Genomic DNA, 8,523 nt, shown 5'->3' with positions numbered 1-8,523 from the left:
TGCTGCATATACGAATAGAATGGTACTGAAAGCTCTGCTTGATTAGAATAGAATGAAGACTTGATTTCTGAAGAGGGGATAGAAGGTAGCAATGTCTTTTTTGTTAAACGCCAAAAAAAAACCAACAATTTTATCACAAATGTTAAACGACTCTAAAACAGTAGCTGACAGACTGTTTTAACTCTTATGTTAAAGTTTTGTTTGTTTTATTTTTTGATTGCTTTTGTAGTAGAAAGAGGGTTAAACAAAGAGTTCACCCCTTGGCTGTTTAGACCTGTGTAGAAAAAAAAAAAAAAAGATTTAAGATTTGATTAATTCCTTTCCATTTTGTTGCTATATTCCTTGTATTGACAGGAATAGTGTAGGGCTGCTAGGTTATTCTATAAGCCAACCATTAAGAAAGGTTGATGTCCAGCTTACCTTTACATGATCCATCCTTTGCCCTCAGCCCGAGCTAGATCATAATTTCCAGACCAGCACTATTTCACATTTGTTGTAACCACCTCACAGTGCACATCATGTAAAGGCCACTGTGACATCTTCAGAGGAGAGGTGCTTCAACAACACTGCAGGTGGTGAAAGGATTTTGAGCCTTGAAGTACAGGATTTACATTGTCACATACATTTTGTAACACAATAATAGCAAAACGCCTGTGCATTTATCTTCATGCATGTTTCAAGAGATTCTTATAAAATGAAGCATTTTCAAAGAACAGAAGTTCTCTAGATTTAAAACAAATCTAGATGAAATGTCTCTCCCTAATCCATCCTTTCTGAGTTTCCTAGAACTGGCAATTGCATAGCTGGGAGATGTTGGCATGTTCTATGTCACCATCACAGTTCTTAAAGACTTTAATGTACCATTTCCAGTATGTTTTGTAGGCTTTTTAAATACCTGGTTATGTTACTAACTCAGTTTCTAGTGTGCTTACTTACCAATGAGCTGAAGATGACCTCTGTGGAAGAGAGTTATACTGGTCCTATCTAACACTGAAATGAATTCCTCAGGACATAGGACCATCACAGTCCTTTGTAGTGGGTTTATGTGGCAAGGTTTTGGTAGCAGGGGGCCATAGGGGTGGCTTCTGTGAGAAGGATCTAGAAGCTGCCCCATGTTAGATGTTGCCCTGCTACTGACCAGAGCCAAGTCAGTAAGTGATGTTGTTTGCGCCTCTGTGAAAGCATAGTTAAGACAGGGAAAAAAAAAAAACAACCGCTGCTACACAGCAGCTGGGAGTGAGAGGAGTGAGAGCCAGCCCTGCAGCCCCCCAGGTGAGTGCAGCAGGAGGGCAGGAGGTGCTCCAGGCAGGCAGCAGCAGTTCCCCTGCGGCCTGTGGAGAGGCCCCTGGTGGAGCAGGCTGTCCCCCTGCAGCCCACGGGTCCCACACGGAGCAGATCTCCACGCTGCAGCCCGTGGAGGAGCCCCCGGTGGAGCAGGTGGATGTGGCCTGGAGGAGGCTGCGGCCCATGGAGAGCCCCCGCAGGAGCAGGCCCCGGGCCGGAGCTGCAGCCCGTGGAGAGGAGCCCACGCAGGAGCAGGGGGCCTGGGGGGAGCTGCCGCCCGTGGGGGACCCGTGCTGGAGCAGTTTGCTCCTGGGGGATGGACCCCGTGGTACGGAGCCGTGTGGGAGCAGGTCTTGAAGAGCTGCTGCCTGTGGGCAGCCCCCGCAGGCTCAGATCGGGAAGGACGGCATCCCGTGGGAGGCACCCCGCGTGGAGCAGGGGCAGGGAGTGACTGAGAAGGAGCGGCGGAGACGAAGCGCTACAGACTGACCACAGCCCCCATTCCCCTGTTCCCCTGTGCCGTCCGCTTGGGGGGAGGAGGTGGAAGAAGGTGGATGGGGGGGGGGGGAAGGCATTTTTGGTTTCTTTCATTTGTTTCTCACTTCTCTAACTTGCTAGTAATAGGCAATAAATCTTACTATCTCCCTACTCAGAGTCTGTTTTGCCCGTGACGATAATTGTTGAGTGATCTCCCCATCCTTATCTCAACCCTTGAGCCCTTTGCATCGTATTTTCTCCCCCTTCTTCTGTGAGGAGGGGGAGTGAGACAGCGGCCATGGTGGAACTCGGCTGCACACCCAAGTAAAACCACCACATCCTTATCCTATTCCATGGCAAGAGTAAGGTCTGTCTTCTTCACCCTTCCTTCCCTTGTGTACTTACATAGTAACTTTCACCTCTACTCAAGAGTGACAACATTAAACAGTACATACAACACTAATAAAAAGTACCTCAATAAAAGCACTTAATTACTCACATAATTCTCTTTCTGAAATAGGAGGAAATACAAATGCCAGATATTACTCAGTCATGTTCTGAAAGGTATTCAAATATTGTGGATGAAGGTGGCTTTGAACTACAGAATAGAATAGACATTTTGCATATTGGGAAAACACATAAAGAAATTCCATATAAAAAGTGCTGTAGAAGAGAAATTGTATTATTCATTGACGGTTTTGTAGAGAAAGAATATACAAATTTCTAGGGTTTAATTACACCTGCCTGTGATTCAATACTCACTGCAGTCATTTTAAATCTCTTCCCTGTCTGAATCAGTCTTTGGACTAGGGAGGTCTGGGCAGGAAAGCTCTACCTCTCTGGCCATGCCTCCTTGCAAGGGTCTGAAACAGCTGTACGAAACAGCAGGACAGCATTGTCCAGTAGCACTCCTACCTACTTCCTAGAGAAGAAAGATATGAGAGCAGGGACATGCCTCACCACTACTCGTCACCACTGGCGTTCAGCAGCTGTACAGGAGATACCATGTGGTCTCCCTGAACAGTCATCAGTGGAGAAAAGCCAGGTGAGTAAGCCAAGCTGTAAGAAGTAAGCCTTAAGGAGGAGGCAGCTGACATCAGTCTCCTTTTACTCCTCTCTACTGACGTCAGACCCCAGCCTTCCTGGTGTGCTGCGTCACACTAATTCACAGATTGCCTATGCTCTTGAGAGGGATTTAGTCTCTTGATTAAAACTTAAACAGGTATTCTTCAGAAGCACAAAATCAAAATGTGCACTGCGACTCCCTGGTAGGTTGTGACAAAGATTTTGACATTCCAAGTGGAATCGTTTTGAAGTTCTCCGAGATGTTCTCAAGGAGGTTTATTTCTGTCTGAGTTTTGAGAATTTAATTCTGTGAAATGCTCACTTTTTCATTCTTGTTGCAATATGTTAGTAAAGAGAAAAAAATGTTAAATATTTTATTTCCCTGTCTCTAATAAGTCTATTTTTTATAGTATTCACAAAAGCTTTGGCAGAGAGCTACCCCTATTTAAAACAAGGTAAAAAAGTTGTGAAGCTAAATTGAGCAATATTTTTGACTGTCCTACATTTGAAAGATGTGTGGGTGTCATCTGAATCCTTTGCAAAAGACTCTGCTCAACTGATAATAAAGGACCAAGAGTAATTATTTTTTAAAGGACCAAGAGTAATTATTTTCCCTTTGCTTATTTTCTAAGATATGTAAGGAGAAAAATAAGAGATTACCAAGGTGGTTTACACTTACCCATAATTTTCTTAATTCATCAGGAAATGCCATCTGGCTCTGCAGTGAAACATTGAAACAGGCTGTCCCTGGATGCTGGGAGAGCTCCTTTGAGAAGAGGCTGGACAAACACATATGTGGTCTAGCACATCTCCTGCTCAGTGTGGGGCTGGAGATGAGAAGGCAGCAGCTTTATACAGAAAGCGTATGCTTGATTTGAAAGTAATATCTCGCTTTTAATATGGACATATAATAATTTACTAAAAAGGAACTGTCCTGGTTTTGTCTGGGATAGAGTTAATTTTCTTCCTAGTAGCTGATATGGTGCTGTGCTTTGGATTTAGGATGAGAATAGTGGTGATAACATGCTGATGTTTTAGCTGTTGCAGAGCAGTGCTTGCACAGAGCCCAGGACGTTTCAGCTCCTCATGCTGCCCTGCCAGCGAGGAGGCTGGGGGTGCACCAGGAGCTGGGAGGGGACACAGCCAGGACAGCTGGCCCAGGCTGGCCAAAGGGATGTCCCATACCACACAGTGTCATGATGAAAAATCAACTGGAGTGGGGGGCAGCAAGGCTCAGGGACTGGTTGGACATCAGTCAGCATTGTACATAACTTGCTTTGTATATGATGATGATGATTATTATTATTATCCCTTAATTTTCTGTCCTATTAAACTCTTTTAATTGAACCCATGAGGTTTTGCTCTCTCTCTCTCTCTCTCTCTCTCTCTCTGTCTTTTTTTTTTTTTCCATTTCTTTCCTGCACCCCACCAGGGGGAGGAGAAGAGTGAGTGAGCATCTGTGTGGTGCTAAGCTGCCTGCTGGGTTAAGCCACAGCAGAAGCCTAAAAATTCTCTTTAGTGCTCTGCTTGTCCACCCATATTGAAGAGTATCACTACTGTCACTGGAATAGAAGGCCCCAGAAGCAGTGGAGAAGCAATTTTTGCAGCTCTAGTGAAAACATAACTCACTCCAGGGACTGTCTGTGACTGCAGGGCATCTGTTACAGGCCACCAGGTAGAGAAAGATAAAGCATATTACCTGTTATTAAATTAAGTCTGTTCCTTTTCTATCCAGTTGCATTTCCTTCCCTGAGCCCCCCAGATGTTCTGCTGCTGGTAGAAATCCATTCCTGTGCTCTCAAATGCTCTGAAAACTCCAAAATAAAAAAATTAGTTTTAAGATAACAGTCGTAAATACAAATACTGGTATTTCCAGAAAATGGCGAGTAGCAGCATTTATAAATCTACTATTGCCTGATAGGGATCAAAAATCAAGCAGTGCACATACACCTGACCCCACTGAAGTCAGTAACAAAGCCCCCACTGACTTGCAGGGAACCCGGATTTCAGCACTTACATTTAGCAATTCAGCTGCAGAGTTTGTGGCAAAAAAACAAGGTATTTGTGACGCTGACCACCCAAGAGATGGGCCAATAGCCCTGTCAGCCAGCATGGAACAAAGGAGTGTTGAGATGAGACTGCACAATGCACTGGCTGTGTTAGTGCAGTTAGCCCATCATGTCGTGAGTCACGGGCAATGAAGAGCTGTCTGTAACAGCAGGGCATGAGGAGATGCAGCCATGTCTCTGCAGACAGGATTCTTTAAATAAACACTACCAGGTCACTTGACATGTGGTAGGCATCCACATGGCCAGGCAAACAACTCAGCCAAACACCTGAAATCATCATGGGATTCATTGAAACAGATGCATGACTAACAAGGAAAACCTGCAAGCTCAGTTTCCCTTTGTTGCTTTTAAACTTGCCCATCGTTCTTCTGAGGCGCTTAGTGGGGCAATTATAGATCCATACTTTTTTTTTTTAAATTAAACTCATTTTTTAAATGAATGAAATGTTCTGTTACATCTCACTGAGTTGAGTCCCAGAGACCCAGATGTGTGTGGATAACAAGAGTAAGAGAATTTTTCAGAAAATGTTACCTCAGCTTATCAAGAATTCAGCCTCAGCCAGCATATATGACCCTTTCATACATCCATGAGAATGCCTTTGTATTGCTTAGCGTCATGCTTTGTTAATTTGTGAACCCTTATGGAGATGGATGGTGTCGTGGCTAGCTTGACAAAACACAGGGTTTTTTTTACAAGAGTTCAGAGTGATGGCTGTGGGGTGACAGGCAGGAGATCATATAAAATGGTCTACAATTGGCATTTGAAATCACGCTAAAAAGTTCTGTTTTCAGATTCAACAGGTCCCTGTGACTATCTTCAAGCTCTCTGAGAAGTTTTGAGTGTTGGCCTTGTTCCATAGCTTGGGAGAGACTGGAAATCACTAATCTGGAGGATTTAAAAACGTCAAAATCCAGAATATAAGACTTTCTGCTTTCTTGGTCCAGGTGTAGGTAGCTTGGTTGGCTTAAACTCGTTATCCCCACTGTAAAAATAGCTTGAGAAGGAGACCACCATTCCTGCATTAGTATTTGTTTTCATTGATGCATTCAGGCCGACAGGTTTTGGACAATCCTACTTTCAAGGAATAAACAACTCTATCACTGAGTTTGTATTCCTTCTCACAAGAAAATATTATGACACTGAACTGTTGATACTATTATCATCACTGTTGTACTTATGCATTTCTTTTTAAGGTATTTTGATGGGGCTTGTAGGGGTAATGGCTGCTGTGTTAAAAATTCTGGGTTAATTTGTGTTTTGGTATAAGAAAACATTTTAAAATAAACAAATTATGATCTCTCCAGCAGAGAAATACTTTTAAAAGTATTAATTCATAAGAGCTGGTGATTAAAACAAAAAGTTTGATTTGAGTGTCACAAAATTAGACTTATCCTTCTGCAATTGTCAACTGAGCTGATTTAGTGGAAATTTGCTCAACTAAAGTACACAGAAGCAGACTTATTCCTAGGACATGTTCATTATTCAACATCAAAAAAACACCTGTAAGTCTGTAAAGGGCAAGCTAGAGCACTTATTGCTCATACTCACCAGAGAGAGAACAGAAAGGGATTTAGAACAAGTATTTAAGGAAGAGATACCATCCAAAGGGACCTGGACAGGCTGGAGAAGTCAGCCCACATGAACATAATGAGGTTTAACAAGTCCAAGTGCAAGGTGCTGCACCTGTGTTGGGGTAATCCCAAACATGAGCACAGACTGGGAGAAAAACCCATTGAGAGCAGCCCTGCGGGGAAGGACATGGGGGTTCTGGTGGACGAAAAGCTTGACATGAGCCAGCAGTGTGTGCTTGCAGCCCAGAAGACCAGCTGCATCCTGAGCTGCATCAACAGAGGGGCGGGCAGCAGGGGAGGGAGGGGATTGTGTGCCTCTGCTCTGCCCTTGTGAGGCCCCACTGGAGTGCTGCATCCAGCTGTGGGGCCCCCAGCACAAGAAGGATGTGGGGCTGTTAGGGCAAGTCCAGAGGAGGGCCATGAAGTTGATCAGGGGGCTGGAGGACCTCTTCTATGAAGACAGGCAGAGGGAGCTGGGGATGCTCAGCCCGGAGAAGAGAAGGCTCCAGGGTGACCTCATTGCAACCTTTCAATACTTAAAGAGGTCTTAAAAAAGATGGAGAAGGACTCTTTGCTCAGGTAGATAATGATAGGACAAGGGGGAATGATCTTAAACCAGAAGAGGATAGACTAGGCATTAGGAGGAAATTCTTCACTGTAGAAGGGTGGTGAAGCACTGGCACAGGTTGCCCAGAGAATCTGTGGATACCTGGAGGTGTTCAAGGCCAGGCTGGATGGGGCCCTGGGCAACCTGATCCTGTGGGAGGCATCCCTACCCATGGCAGGGGGTCTGGAATTAGATGATCTTTAAGATTCCTTCCAAACTGAGCCATTCCTTGATTCTATGATTCTATGATTGTTTATATTTAAGCATTCAGTCCATTAGACTCCAAGACTGATGCTGTAACAGGGACTCTCTACTCCCATCTCATGGTGAGCAGAGACTGCAGCAACTCTGGGACCAGAGAGCCTGACCCTGGAATTTCTGTATTTTGTGGGAACTTTGGATGTTTCCAAAATATTTTCATTCTGTATGAGAAAAAAAGTCAAATAAAAGCACGTCCTACAATAAGATTTTTCCAAGTCATACACTTTAATGTAAAATGCACCATCCTTTTTTTGATTCAAACTTTTTAATAACATGTATCACCTCATCTGAATGTATTTTCTTTGAAGAGAAATTTTAGTGCTTTAAATTCATTCTCTAATGCTGCTGGGAAAAAATAATCTGTGAATTATATATAGTATATGTATATGTAATTATATATATATTGTATTATAGCAAATAGTACAATTAAGTGAGAAAGAAGGTGGATCACTAATTAATACACAAAAGCAACTCCACTGTTCATGAACTACTCCTGCTTGGAAAACCCATCCTTCCTGAAGTGACATGTCTGTTCTGGGAATGACCAAGAAAAACACTCTTTTCTTCTGTGTTGTGTCTACAGGTCAGGAGTAACATGGTAATATCCCATGTACAGTGGCAGATCTCCTGAAGAGAAATGAAACAATTTATTTCCTTCTGAAAAGGATAAAAAACACCAGATACTTTTCTATCCAGGGACCCACAGAAGTGCACTCAGAAATGGTGACAAGAACTGCTTGGATATTTGACTGTGAAACAGACCTCTCAGTGCTTGGGAAACGTTCCTTTGCTACTGCTGGCATGCAGAGCTGTGCTTGGAGGAAGTCACAGTTTTAGTCAACACCTTCAATTATAACACACCTCTGCTTGCATCAAACTCCTGCTTTAGGCTGTCTTTGCTGATTGTTTTACATGTTGTCTGCAAACTTAGCTCATCTGGCATGAGCCAACTTACTCCCTCAGAGAGGAAACTTTGGGAAGGCAGGGCTTTATATCTGCCATTACAGGTAGTAGGGCAACCATTGGCACCTGAGTTTCCAGACAACTAACTCACCTCAAGGCATCCAGAAGTATCTCAACTCCTATAGGTTTTTGCACACTTAGGGTTTAGCCACTTGATCAAGTGTCACAGTATAGAAACCTGGGGGTGCTGACTAGCATCAGTGGCTCACCAGTGGGCAAGAAGACT

General features: G+C 43.7%; 1 long non-coding RNA gene across 2 annotated transcripts; it reads right to left on the bottom strand.

The window, feature by feature from the left end:
- Positions 1 to 214: 214 nt before the first annotated feature.
- On the bottom strand, positions 215 to 5,217 carry LOC106035597 (uncharacterized). Of its 2 annotated transcripts, XR_010827847.1 has the most exons (5): positions 4,844 to 5,217; positions 4,526 to 4,640; positions 3,506 to 3,653; positions 421 to 566; positions 215 to 274 (listed from the first exon to the last, which is right to left on the bottom strand). It is a non-coding gene; the product is annotated as an uncharacterized lncRNA (long non-coding RNA). The 2 variants fall into 2 exon arrangements; XR_010827846.1 differs by lacking the exon at positions 215 to 274 and having other exon boundaries at positions 281 to 566.
- Positions 5,218 to 8,523: the final 3,306 nt, after the last annotated feature.

Source organism: Anser cygnoides, chromosome Z (assembly GCF_040182565.1).
Source record: "Anser cygnoides isolate HZ-2024a breed goose chromosome Z, Taihu_goose_T2T_genome, whole genome shotgun sequence".
In the NCBI taxonomy this organism is placed as follows: Eukaryota; Metazoa; Chordata; class Aves; order Anseriformes; family Anatidae; genus Anser; species Anser cygnoides.
The sequence above is the reverse complement of the archived record's forward strand: the minus strand, read 5'-3'. Positions and strand labels throughout refer to the sequence as shown.